This window comes from Callithrix jacchus, chromosome 4 (assembly GCF_049354715.1).
Source record: "Callithrix jacchus isolate 240 chromosome 4, calJac240_pri, whole genome shotgun sequence".
Taxonomy (NCBI): domain Eukaryota; kingdom Metazoa; phylum Chordata; class Mammalia; order Primates; family Cebidae; genus Callithrix; species Callithrix jacchus.
In genome coordinates this window covers 110292939-110307498 of record NC_133505.1, presented here as the reverse complement: position 1 = coordinate 110307498, position 14560 = coordinate 110292939, and the positions used below count along the sequence as shown (strand labels likewise).

Here is a 14560-nt window from a genome sequence, read left to right as displayed (position 1 = left end):
AAGAGCTACAGCTATTTTTATTGACACCATTATTGTACAACTTCCATGAATCTTTTTCTTTCTCCACAATTAGTCATCAAATTCCATCCTTTCTGCTTCCTTCCCTCTGGCACCTATGTTTCTGGATCTGCAATATTATAATTTCTTCTGTTTCTCTCTGTTCTTGTTATCACTAATCCCTCACTGTGTGCCAGGGTACTTCATAGACACTGTGTTTGCCTCTGTAAATAGTCCAATTGTTGGTTTCTAGTGGATTTTTAGCTTCCTTAAGACTTAAGACAAGCACTATGTCTTCAAGACATCTCATTTTAGCCCAATGTCTTATACATAATACACCCTCAATAGCCTTAATGATAATACATGAAGACTGTTGTATAGAAAAACTGCTTTTTTTGTAACTCAGTGATAGATGCTGACTCTGCATTATGTTTTGATTATTGTATATTAAGTTATCTTCAATATGAGTAAGAAACAATTGTTAGTGTTAACATAGGTTCCTTTTTACATAATGTCCAAATAACAGATTAGCAATTTATTAAAAATAAAAATAAGTATAAATTAAATTTCAAACTACTTTTGTCTTTTGTGGTGAAATACCTTCTCAAATTTTTCTGTGGGTTATATGTGTTAAAAAAAAAACACAAATAGAAAGAAAAGCCAGTTTGGTATTCACATTTCCTAATAGAGGCAGCGTTTTTGTATCTCCCTGGGGCTGCTTGAGAAATTGAAACCTTCTGTTTTAAAAGTTTAAAAAGTTCTATGATGAACTTAATTAATGGACAGAGTCCACAAGAGTAAATTTGTAAAAGTGAAAAAAAAAGAAAAAAGAAAGAAAGAAAAAGCCCATGAATGGTTCTAGCACTTAGACTGGAAGCTGGAGAGGCTTTGATTTCCCCTCTGCCCTCCTTACCCGAAGATTGATACTCATTTCTGCTGTGTTTCCTCCGTGAGGCACACGCAGGGTGGACCTGCCTTGCATAGTCACTGAGGGCTGGTCGTCTACCTAGTTTTTTATTTCAGTTTTCTGCTTTTCTCTCACTAGTGAGTTTCCTTTTCTTATATTTTTAAAATCTGTACTTGTTTGCTTATTTAAACAGAGCTTAATTTCAGTCACGTAATGTCACCATAGTCTGAATTGTTGTCACTTGTATCTTATTCAAAAATACCATACAGAATATAGTGTAATACGTTGGAAATAAAATTTTATCATTCAGTAGCATTAAAAATGTAGGGTGCCATTGAAACAAATAATAGATCCGCTCCTTTTAATTAAACCATACACACTTTTTGTGTAGTAAATGCACCATATAATTACTATAGTTTTATATTCACGAGGCAGAAAATATGTTTAATGTAATAGTTTTTCTTTAGTAAATATTGTATGAGATGATTAAAAGAATCAATTTCATTGCAGCTTGCGTAGCTCCATAAGACCTAGCAATACCACTGTAAAACAGACTCTGAAGCAGCAGGAACACAATGTTGATCATTTTTTTCCTGTGTTAAATCCATATAGTTAACAATAGTATTGTTGGTAAAATAAATAAACTGAACTGTGATTTGAGATCAAGTCTATTGGTTAAACTACCACTACAAAGAAAGGATAATTGCAAAATAGTTTTCTGTAAAAAGTAAAACAACAAAAACTATTTTTATTTTTGCTTTAAAATGGGGATACATTTAAAAGCAAAATAGCTCTTTTTTGCTTTAAAATGGGGGTACAGTTTCATCATTGTGCTTAAATGATAAGGAGAGCATCTCATATTTTTATAGGTTCTTGTTTTATCTGCTCTGGTGTTATTTTAGATGTATAATAAAATCAATTCTTTTCAAATAAATATAACTATGAAAGTTCTCAGACAAGCATAAAACTACAGTGTGTAAAAGCAGAAAGCACAAAACTAATGTAGTGGAATTCATGGTCTGTTTTCTTACTTCTTGACTGTTATTCTTATGAAGGAAACTTTATTCAAAGAATTTATTATAACTATAGCCAAGAGCACATACACTTAGATAACAGCTGTGTGGTGTGATCTAAGAAATGAATTTGCATTGTAGACTGAAGTTTTTGAAAAGCTTCCCTCCGGTATGAAGTATCCTTATTCACTTCTTAAAATAGTTGTTTGTGTAACATTGCAGTTTTATAATAAGATGTATTTTTAGAAGAAAAAATAGTTTCAATTAAATTTTACATTTACACGTTTCTGTGCAATTCTACAAAACAAACATATTAGTCTTGATTTGGTAGAGGGGCTCAGGGGTTCTTGGTGTTAGGGAAACACTGTTTTACAGACAAGAGAGTCCCTCCCTACCCTAAATGAGTCCCCTTTTGACCATCAGTGTCTCCTCAAATTTAATTCCTCAGTACAATATAAATAGAAACACAAATGGCCCTTAAAATGTTTGTCATGTTACTGACTAGTAGCATCCATAACTAGTGCTGTGTGGCAATTCAATGATTAAAATGATTACAGAACAGGTGGCATTCAGCATTACCAAAGAGACCAGACATCAGTCATTCAAGAAGAGGAGTCAATTAAGCTTGTCTATTAAAACACAGAATTGTCTGCAGTCTCAAGCTCCTTCTGAAGTATAATTTAAAGGCCATATATTCTCTCTGAAATGTCCCTTTTATTCTTTTTATTGTGTGGTGGTTTTTTTTTTTTAACAGAGTCTCACTCTGTCACTCAGGCTGAAGTGCAGTGACATGATCTTGGCTCACTGCAACCTCCACCTCCTGGGTTCAAGCCATTCTTGTGCCTCAGCCGCCCGAGAGTAGCTGGGATTACAGGTACACAACACCAAGCCTGCATAATTTTTGTGTTATTAATAGAGATAGGGTTTTACCATATTGGACAGGCTGATCTCGAACTCCTGGCCTCAAGTGATCCTCCTGCCTCGCCCTCCCAAATTGCTGGAATTACAGGCATGAGCCACTGTGCCTGGCCATCAAATGTCCCTTTTATTATAGGCACACAAAATAACAACTAACATCAGTCCAACCATCAAGCTCTGAAGTCAACACAATGTAGAAAAATAGAGGACAGTGATTAGGCTAAATTTACTCAGAGTTTAACATCCTTTTCTGCAGTTTTCTGAACAGTGAATGATATATTTCACTGAGTTTTCTCATTCAGTGAAATTTCTGACAGTTTTCTGGGTTTTAAAAATAACTTGTACATAATTGTCTTTAATATTTTTTGGAAAGTTTTGGATATATTTATTAGGTACCTTGCAATCATGATGAGGTCTGGCTCTGCCACTGGCCCTTTTCTGGATATACAGTTCCATCCGCTGCTCGAAAAACATTCCACTGTATGTGTCAAAACTCAGAATTCACATTCCCAATTCAATCCAATGTTCCCTTCTGACCTTTTCTTCTTTTCCTCTGACATTTAGCTCATTCAGGCTCAAAACTTTAGGGTCAGCTTTGATTGATTGATTGACTGAAACATTTTCTTTGGATAAAATTTCAAAGTTTTACAAAAAGTTTTGTGGAAGAACCACCTATATACTACCTATATACTGGTTACCCAGATTCTTAAGTTGCTTACATTCGTCTTGTTTCTTTATGTCATTCTGTCTTTCTTTTTCTCTTTCTATATATAATTTCTGAAAACTGACAGTAAATTGGAGGACGGTGTCCCTTTGCTCAAAAATACTTCACCATGTATTTTCTAAAAACAAGGACATTACTTTACATCACCACAGATAATTATGTTATATATATTTAATATAATTATAAAACTAATATTGATAAAATACTATATCCATTTTTTTCCTGGTTCAGGATAAAATTTGGGATCAGGTATTGCATTTGGGTTATATCCCACTTTAGTCTCTAATCTGTTGTCATTCCTTGTGTTTGGAAGGCTATGGAAGAACTACTTGAATGGTCTTCAGAGGAAGCAGTTCCCTTAGGGAAAGGTAATATTTCTGTTAGAACAAGAACAGGAAACAGACTTGGTGATGCAGTTAAAGTTTCAATTAATTGAAGCATTAAAATAAAATTTTAGGGAGTTTTGCTAATGATTACCTGTGAATTCCAGATGATTTAGTGGAAAGACTTTAGGAATTGGGAAGAAATAGTAGACTGAGAAGGGTATGTGAAGAACAGGGTGAGAGATGTGGTCTGAAGAGGGCAATCTGAGTTTCTTGTGGAGGTTGACACTAACAGGGAAAAAAGATAATAAGTATGAGTATGATGAGTATTGAGGAGCAGAAGTTGTGTCTTGCCAAGAGCAAGCAGACTCTAGAACTTCCACAAGGCACAGCAAGAAGGTCAACATTGAGACAGACTTACTCCAAGTGTGTAATCTCCTTACTGATCTTTCAAGACAGAGGGAGAAATGTTAGATGTATGTACCATTTGTCCTAGCAATTTTACTTAGTGATTCAAAAGTGAATAAACTGTAGGCCTGATGCTGTGGCTCTCTCCTGTAATCCCAGCACTTTGGGAGGCCAATGAGGGTGGATCGCCAGACATCAGGAGTTCAAGACCAGCCTGGTCAACATGGTGAAAACCCATCTATACCAAAAAAAAAAAAAAAAAAGATAATTAACCAAGCATGGTGGTATATGCCTGTAATCCCAGCTACTCAGGAGGCTGAAGCAGGAGAATTACTTTAACTTGGAAGGTGGAGGTTGCAGTGTGCCAAGAGTACGCCATTGCACTCCAGCCTGGGCAACAGAGTGAGATCTGTCTCCAAAGGAAAAAAAAAAAAAACCGGTAAACTTCAAAATTTTTTTTATTAGAAATGTATTTCTTTGTTTGATTCCAAAGAATAATATTTAGAAATCAGAAAGCATTTCTGAATGCTTCTAAAACTGATTTCTTTCTTTAAATATATTGGTTGATGAACTTCACTATTCTTTCTGCTTAAATAGAAAAGCCTTTCCTAACTAAGAATGTAAGAGCTACTCTAGGTAAAGAAAGAATGTAACATATTTCAAGGAAAAGGCTGCTAATATTTTCAGAAAAGGCTTAATATAACTTACTGCAAGCTATAATAGGTAAAAAGTATATTTAGACTACAGAATTATAATAAATATTTTCCTTTAACAGCAGAGGATTGATGCAAAAAAGAATTAAGAGCTAAAGTAAGATAAACATTAATCATGGTATATTAAATTTATATGATTAAATATTTTATCTATATTTTGGGGAAATTAATAGTTCTACTTACCTATGCATAACATCTAAGATTATAATATATCAAATAGGCATTATCAGTAGTAAATAAATACCAGGAAACAAGGAAAATTACTTTTATGAGATATATACATATATATATATATATATATATATATATTTCCTTTGCATTTTTAAAACACATTGATATATTACCTTTTCAAAAAAGAAACCAAATTAACTAAAAATTTATTTAGCGATGTATAAACAACTCATCTTGGTTTTCAAAATTATCCAGTACTAAGTATTTATGGGCCTCATTTTAGGTAATTCTTTTTTTTTATTGCATTTTAAGTTTTGGGGTACATGTGAAGAACATGCAGATTGTTGCATAGGTACACACATGGCAGTGTGATTTGCTGCCTGCCTCCCCATCACCTATATCTGGCATTTCTCCCCATGCTCTCTCTCCCCAACTCCCCACCCCCTGCTGTCCCTCCCCTATTTCCCCCTGACAGACCCCAGTGTGTGATGCTTCCCTCCCTGTGTCCATGTCTTCTCATTGTTCAACACTCACATATGAGTGAGAACATGTGGTATTTGGTCTTTTGTTCTTGTGTCAGTTTGCTGAGAATGATGGTTTCCAGGTTCATCCATGTCCCTACAAAGGACACGAACTCACCGTTTTTGATGGCTGCATAGTATTCCATGGTGTATATGTGCCACATTTTCCCTGTCCAGGGCATTTCGGTTGGTTCCAGGTCTTTGCTATTGTAAACAGTGCTGCAATGAACATTCGTGTGCATGTGTCCTTATAGTAGAACAATTTATAGTCCTTTGGATATATACCCAGTAACGGGATTGCTGGGTCAAATGGAATTTATATTTCTAGGTTTTTGAGGAATTGCCACACTGTCTTCCACAATAGTTGAACTAATTTACACTCCCACTAACAATGTAAAAGTGTTCCTTTTTCTCCACATCCTCTCCAGCATCTGTTGTCTCCAAATTTTTTAATGATCGCCATTCTAACTGGCGTGAGATGGTATCTCAATGTAGTTTTGATTTGCATCTCTCTAATGACCAGTGATGATGAGCATTTTTAAATATGTTTGTTGGCCTCATGTATGTCTTCTTTTGTAGAGTGTCTGTTCATATCCCTCACCCACTTTTGAATGGGCTTGTTTTTTTTTCTTGTAAATCTGTTTTAGTTCTTTGTAAATTCTAGATATCAGCCCTTTGTCAGATGAGTAAACTGCAAAAATTTTTTCCCATTCTGTGGGTTGCTGATTCACTCTAGTGACTGTTTTGCTGTGCAGAAGCTGTGGAGTTTGATTAGGTCCCATTTGTCTATTTTGACTTTTGCTGCCAATGCTTTTGGTGTTTTAGTCATGAAGTCCTTGCCTACTCCTATGTCCTGAAAGGTTTTGCCTAGATTTTCTTCTAGGGCTTTTATGGTGTTAGGTCTATTTTTAAGTCTTTAATCCATCTGGAGTTAATTTTAGTGAAAGGTGTCAGGAAGGGGTCCAGTTTCTGCTTTCTGCACATGGCTAGCCAGTTTTCCCAACACCATTTATTAAACAGGGAATCCTTTCCCCATTGTTTGTTTTTGTCAGGTTTGTCAAAGATGGGATGATTGTAGATGTGTTGTGTTGCCTCCAAGGCCTCTGTTCTGTTCCATTGGTCTAACTCTGTAAACATTAGTTTTTATATCTATATTTATTCCTATTTTACAGGTAATAAAATTGACATTAAGAGAAACAATGTGCTCAAGATCATATAGCTATGCTCATCATCAAGAGTAAGAATGTAAACAGTAAGTCGCTCATTCCTGATTGCATTTTCTGTTGCTGAGCTAGTTAAATCTATTCATATTCCTGTTATTTTAATAGTTTATTTAAAACTTATATTTAAATAATTTCTTCTTCAAAGTATGTTTCTAAATTAAGTAAAGATTCACATCTTTCTGTTGTCACATTAATTGACGCACAGACCAATTATATTCAGAATGTCGAAATGTAGCTGATAAATAATTAGCACTAGGTTTGCATAAATTGTTTTGGCCACTCTTGTTTCTTATCACAAGCAGTTGACTAATCATTAGATATTTTCATTTTAAAGTAAACAATCTCAGATTTCTGACTGCTCTTTTATTCTGAAATAGTACTCACTTACAGTTGAAGAATTAGTGTTTTTTTTAAGTTTAAATATAGTGAAAATATAATTTATCCTGGAAAGTATGATTATCACTAGGAATATTACAAGTATTTATATGAGAATTAAGCCAAATCCAATATATCTGTATTGATTTTTAAACAGTATATTCTTACATGAACATATTATATAAGTAATACTAAAAATATGTAAGGGTAAACTTAAAAGTCAGAAAATGATATCTGTATTTTCTTGTGTATATTCTTTTAGTATATTCCTTAATTGAGTATGTTTGTGGAACAAAGATAAACTACTACTTCAAAGTTGTCAGTGTGTTTTTACTGCTGCTAATGATGAAGTTTGGATTTTCCAAACATGTTGTGCTCTGTACAGGGGAAACTAGAGTTTGGTGTTAGGCCCTGTCTTTGCTCTGAAAAAAGCATTTCTGAAAGTAGTTTTAGTCAGGACTATATAATTCAGGCTTTCCTTAAGGAGGCCTTTCTTTTTCCAGAGACTGTTGTAAGCAAGTTAAATAGTCCAAATGAAAGATTTAAAACTGTGCTGTTGGTTATTTGCTTAGTCTTACACGTTGGATAAATACATTTTAGCAGAGGATTTGTAGAATATTTTTCTAAATGCGATTAACAGTGACCATCTGAGAAATACTGCTTGCTTTTAGGAAGGGTGTGCTCAAAGCATATTGTAAGCCTGACCAATCAAGGCAGTCAGAACAACCTATATTCCCCCTATCTTGACAGGATTAGAGACTACCAATACGAACACAACCAGCTTGGGTATAGAGTTACAACCACTGGACAGTGTCCCTTGAATTGAATGCCTATCTAACCAACTGAATAGGCAAGAATTTAGAAAGTTTACTGTTGATTCCCTGTCTCATCCTGGCTATATTCTTAGAAAAAGTTAAATATTGTGCCATGTTCCTTAAGACATGGGACAAGATAAGAGGAAATGAATCTTGAATTGGAAGAGAAAAGGAATTCTAAGGAGGCCCAAGTAGTATGCTGGGTCCTAGAGAAGCGGCTACGTTGTCTGGGGTATATATCTAAGGTTCGTCCTCTGGTGCCAGGAAAATTTAAGACATGGACACATATGAGGACCTTAGGAGTAGAGGTTTAATAGGCAGAAGAACAGAGAAAGAAAAACAGATCTCTCTATTGAGAAAGGGGATTTCCAAGTGGAAAGACTGGCTGGTGGCAGTTGCTTACATGAACATGTTATTTAAGTAACATTGAAATAGTCTGGCTTGAGGAGGTGGTGTCTGATTTACTTAGGGCTAGCAAACTGGTTCTATCAGGTGTGATGTTTACGTAGTGTGTGGGGAAGGCTGGTTGCCCCAACCTAATCTTATTATGCAAACAAATTCTCCCCTTGGCCTGGGCCATCTTGTCTGGTCCTTAGTGTACATGTGGCTGGTAGGGGAAGATGGAGCCGCCTTCTTGAGCATGTCTAGTCCCTTGTTCTTGCTGGCATTCACCTATATAAGCTCCCAGCTTGCTTGTCTATGTCTGCAGCTTGACTTTACAGGCTACTCTTGGTTAGAAAATGATTTGGGGCTGCTTTTCATTAAAAATAAAAGTCTTACTGAGGTCTCCCATACCTTTACTGTCTGCCTAAGTGACTTCCTCTTAACTCCCATGTATTAGAAGAAAGAAGACAGACTAGAAAGACTCTTTTCTTAGAAATAAGAGGACCCCTTGGGCATGTTTGCAGGCCAAGTTCAGAAGCAAGATGACCTATGAGATGTTATGTCTGGGATGCCCTGACTAGGTAGGTGCCCAATGGCTTGAGGAAGAGGGGCATCTGACAATTAACCTCAGGTGTTTGTTTTCTGCTTTGTAACATATTTATGTTATCTAGTCTTTTATACAATTTAGTCAGACTCTAGTGCCTATGGTAACTGAACTTTCAAGGGATGCAAGCAGGAGGCTGTGTTTGCCTCCATGGCTCATTAAATTTGAAGGCAGCTTTAGCTGTGCACACACAAAATGGTTACCAGGTACCAACAAGCTAAGGGCAGAAGTCTAGAGCAAGAGGTAGCAATGGACAATGAAAGTACACTTGGAGGCCTTCCCTGGTGATATCCAGAATAAGATAAAAGACTGCCTGCAGGAACACAGAATGGGGTGCTGTCTGATTATAATAATAGCTGATTATCAAAGTGAACATAGGAGAGTGTATTGAGTTTAATATTACTTTTAGAGACACATAGAATTAGTTACGGGTTCTTAATCTGGAATCTCTAGGGACTCTGTAGACAATCTACATTATATTCAGTCTTGTGTATGCCTATGTTTTCTCTGGGAAAAGATATATAACTTTTATTAGATTCTAAAAATAGCTCATAAGTCAAAAATACATAAACATTTGATTGTAGCATCTTCATTTTATGTATTTTAGAAAGATTTTTTTCTTTTCAATTTAACATTGCATTTTGAGTACATTCTTCATGTAATGATTATTGTTTGAAGGCATCAGCTTTTATAACTGCCCTATATCCTAAAATATAGATATGTCATGGTTTATTTAAGTATTCCAGTGTAATGAACCAACTTGTTTTCTAAATTTTACTAATAAAAATAATGTGTTATATCAAGCAGAACAAGTCTCCTTGGCCCAATTTTTGGAGCCTGTGAAGATGATGTGATATCATTTGTAGGAATTTGTTATGTAGATCACCCAGCTGACATTAAGATAGGCAGATTATCCAGGTGGGCCTACTCTGATCACATGAGCCCCTTTAGGAGTAGAGAGATTACTTGGGCTGGTGGCAGAAGGAAAAATTATGGGCAGAGATTAAAAGCCCATGAAGGTTTCTCTGCACTCTTGCAAGCTTCGAAGATGGACAGTGCCTCTAGAAGTTGCCTGGTTCTGGGGGGAGCCGGCAAGGTAAAGGGACTGTAGCTCTCTATCCACAAGGAACTACATTTTACCAGCAACATGACTGAGGTTGAAAGTGGATTCGTCCCCCTCGCTTCCAGAAAAGAGTGCAGCCTTGAGAACACCTTGATTTCAACCTTGGGCAGAGAATTCAGGCACGTCATGCCAGAACTCTGACCTACAGAACTGTGAACTATTAAACTATTAAAGCTGCTATATTTGTGGTATTTTGTTATGCAGCAAAAATATGGTAAAAGAGCTACTGTAAATAGCTTGGCATACAATCATGCCTGAATGTGTAATTTACTTAGTGGATTAAAATGTAAGTACTAGTTCGCAGCACATAAATATGTAAATAAATGCTATCCAGTTATTTCCCCTAAAATATCTGATAATAAAAACTTCTATCAGTGTATTAAGAGGACAATATTAGCTTTTCCAATATTAAGTAATAGTACTTAAGTAAAGCTTTGTTAATTTTGTAAACAAAATATTGTGTTTTGTTATATCAGTTTGCCTTTTATTATTGAAACTAAAAATATATTTTGCAGGTTTGTTACATAGGTATACGCATGCCATGGTGGTTTGCTGCATCCATCACCCTGTCATCTACATTAGGTGTTTCTCCTAATGCTATCTGTCCCCTAACCCCCATTCCCTGCTATCCCTCCCCCAAACCTCGACAAGCCCCCCAACCCTTGCAAGCCCTGGTATGTGATGTTCCCCTTCTGTGTCCATATGTTCTCATTGTTCAACACCTACTTATGAGTGAGAACATGTGGTGTCTGGTTTTCTGTTCTTGTGTCAGTTTGCTGAGAATGATGGTTTCCAGCTTCATCCATGTCCCTGCAAAGGACATGAACTCATCCTTTTTTATGGCTGCTTAGTATTCCATGGTGTATATATGTATATGCCACATTTTCTTTGTCCGGTCTATCATTGATGGGCATTTGGGTTGGTTCCAAGTTTTTGCTATTGTAAACAGCGCCACAGTGAACATGAGTATGCATGTGTCTTTATAATAGACTGATTTATAATCCTTTGGGTATATACCCAGTAATGGGATTGCTGGGTCAAATGGAATTTCTATTTCTAGGTCCTTGAGGAATCACCACACTGTCTTCCACAGTGGTTGAACTAATTTACACTCCCACCAACCATGTAAAAGCATTCCAATTTCTCCACATCCTCTCCAGCATCTGTTGTCTCCAGATTTTTTAATGATCACCATTCTTACTGGCATGAGATGTTATCTCAATGTAGTTTTGATTTGCATTTCTCTAATGACCAGTGATGATGAGGTTTTTTTCATATGTTTGTTGGCTGTATAAATGTCCTCTTTTGAAAAGATTCTGTTCATATCCTTTGCCCACTTTTTGATGGGGTTGTTTTTTTGTTGTAAATTTAAGTTCTTTGTAGAATCTGGATATTAGCCCTTTGTCAGATGGGTAGATTGCAAAAATTTTTTCCCATTCTGTTGGTTGCCAACTCACTCTAATGATTGCTTCTTTTGCTGTGAAGAAGCTCTTAACTTTAATTAGATCCCATTTGTCTATTTTGGCTTTTGATTGCTTTTGGTGTTTTAGTTATGAAGTCCTTGCCCATGCCTATGTCCTGAATGGTATTGCATAAGTTTTCTTCTAGAGTTTTTATGGTGTTAGGTTTTATGTTTAAATCTTTAATCCATTTGGAGTTAATTTTGTATAAGGTTAAGGGAGGGATTCAGTTTCAGCTTTCTGCATATGGCTAGCCATATTTCCAACACCATTTACTAAACAGGAAATCATTTCCCCATTGCTTCTTTTTGACAGGATTGTCAAAGCTCAGATGGTTGTAGTTGTGTTGTGTTACTTCTGAGTCTTCTGCTCTGTTCCATTGGCTGATCTCTGTTTTGGTACCGGTACCATGCTGTTTTGGTCACCATATCCTTGTAGTATACTGTGAAGTCAGGTAGCATGATGCGTCTAGCTTTTTGTTTGTTTGTTTGTTTTGTTTAGGATTGTCTTGGCTATGCAGGTTCTTTTGTGGTTCCATAAGAAATTTAATGATTTTGGTTCATGACTGAGTACTACTCTAACACAACCTAAATCATTATTTTTGGAGAATTTAAAATCAATGTAGATTCTTATTCCAATCCCCTAGCCTCTTGTTCCTCAGTCTTCTCTGCCTCAGCAATCCTGTCATCAGCCACTCACCTTCATGTCATGTTCTAGACCTTGTCATTAAAAATAACTACATCCCCTCTATAATCTTATTGTGAGGCATTCCATTCTTCTGACCACCCTGTTCTGTCTTTCCAGTTCCTTCTCTCTCATAGCCCAAATCTAATAAAACTCTGACCAAGTAAATGCAAAATTCACTGATCTTATAACTTTGACATGTGTTTCTTTTTCCTATTATTTATCATAAATTCCATAATTCAGTACTCAGTTATTTCCTTGATTATATTCCCACTTCTCTTGCTTCACACTCTTCTCTTCACTAAAACACAACCTCAGTTAAAAACAAATTTTCTCCATGTCATGCATATATTCTTGTAACTGAACATGGCTGAAAAACAAAACTAATACAGATACATGCTGATTGTTTAACCTTAGAGTCATGATCAATATAATGATCATGGTCTGGCACTCATATTTCCTAAGTCAATTAATCTTCCACTCTTCAAGATAATGTGTTACTTTCTTCTCTTTCATAGACTTCTAAAATCATTCTACCATCTCTCAGCTGATGAGTATGTTACTTTTATCATGAACAAACTAGAGAAACTTAAAAGATAACTTTTACCCCTTCTCCACATTTACCCATCTATGCCCACAGACTCTTCCTTCCCACTTGTTACTGCAAATGAACTCTTCATATACCTCTAAGGTAGCTCTTCAAGTGCGTGTGAGATCTCATCCCCTCAAGTCTACTCAAGAACATGTTCTAGGAATTTGTCTTTTCCCTCTTGTAACTGTACTCTTTTCAATTCAAAGTTTCTCATCACTCTGCAGGTGTTCTTTTGTTTCCCTGTGTACAGTGGTAACATCAACAAATGAAAACATAAATCTCCTTTGGATTTCTTCTCTTTCCTCATTTTCTTCTTTCCTTTAAAATGCCAAATCCTTGAAAGAGTTTCCTAGCATCCTCTTTATTAATTCCTTCTCTGGCATTGTTTCTTCAATCATTCGAATCAGGATTTTCTCTCACATTGTATTAGGACAAGGACAACATTTTTTTCATTTTCATAGTGTATTTTTATATCTAGGATGTCAATGATTGTCTCACATTTAATCATCTTTTCATATTTTTTCAACATCAGTCTTGATTTCCTCCAAATGAAATTTAGAATCACCTCGTTGAATTTCAAATATATTTTGAACTGAAGATTATTAATTCTATAAATTAATTTAGAAAATATTGATCAAAATAATCTGCATATGTAGGATCATGATGTACTATCTCATTTAAGAATTGATAAGTCCCACAGTTTTTAAAGACTATTTGTGGGTATTTTATAGTTTATATTGATATGTTGACTGGAATAGTTTTTCCACAATATTTTGTACTTTGTTATGACTATAAAGGGAAATTATTAATACCTCATTTGCATCATATATACAGGAGTGCCTTATTAATGCTGAAATATTTTTTCACTTAATTTCTTTAGGATTTCTAGATGTATATACTTAATCTTACAAATACATGTTTCATGTAAATAATAAAAATAGTATATTCTTTTTGAGATCCATACATTTTATTTCTTCTTCCTGTTTTACTGAACTGCCAAGGGATTTCAGAGCCATTTAAAATATGATAATAGCAAGTTTCTAATGTTAATGAGAATGTTTCTATTTTATTACTGAGTATAATGTTAGTTTTGGTTTAAAGTAGACAGTTCTTATTTAGTTATTAAAGTTTTCTTCTTAAATCCTATGTAGTGGGATAAGTAGAAGTACTGCTTGGGATATCAGGTTTATTCTAATGATATCTCTGCTTCTCATCTCTCTCCTTTATTTCTTTCTGTGACAAATAATGAAAATACTACTGCTTTAAGTGGGTGCAGTGGCTCATGCCTATAATCCCAGCACTTTGGGAGGCTAATGCAGAAGGATGGCTTGAGGCCAGAAGTTCCTGATGAGCCTGAATAACATAGTAAGACCCTGTCTCTACAAAAACAATTTAAAAATTAGATGGATACGGTGGCAAACATCTGCAGTCCCAGTTACTCAGGAGACTGAGGTGGAAGAATCACATGAACTCAGGAGGCCAAAGACTTCAGTAAGCCATGATCACACCACTGTGCTCCATACAGTAGAGTAAGTAAGACTGTCTAAAACAAAATTCTTTTACTTTAGAGTTTTTGAAACTTTTGTTTGTTTGTTTTTTACATAG

The 14560-nt window shown here is 35.5% G+C and overlaps 1 pseudogene; it reads left to right on the top strand.

The window, feature by feature from the left end:
- The first annotated feature begins 10109 nt into the window (after positions 1–10109).
- Positions 10110–14560, top strand: part of LOC100895440 (R3H domain-containing protein 2 pseudogene) — a 102828-nt pseudogene continuing 98377 nt past the window's right edge.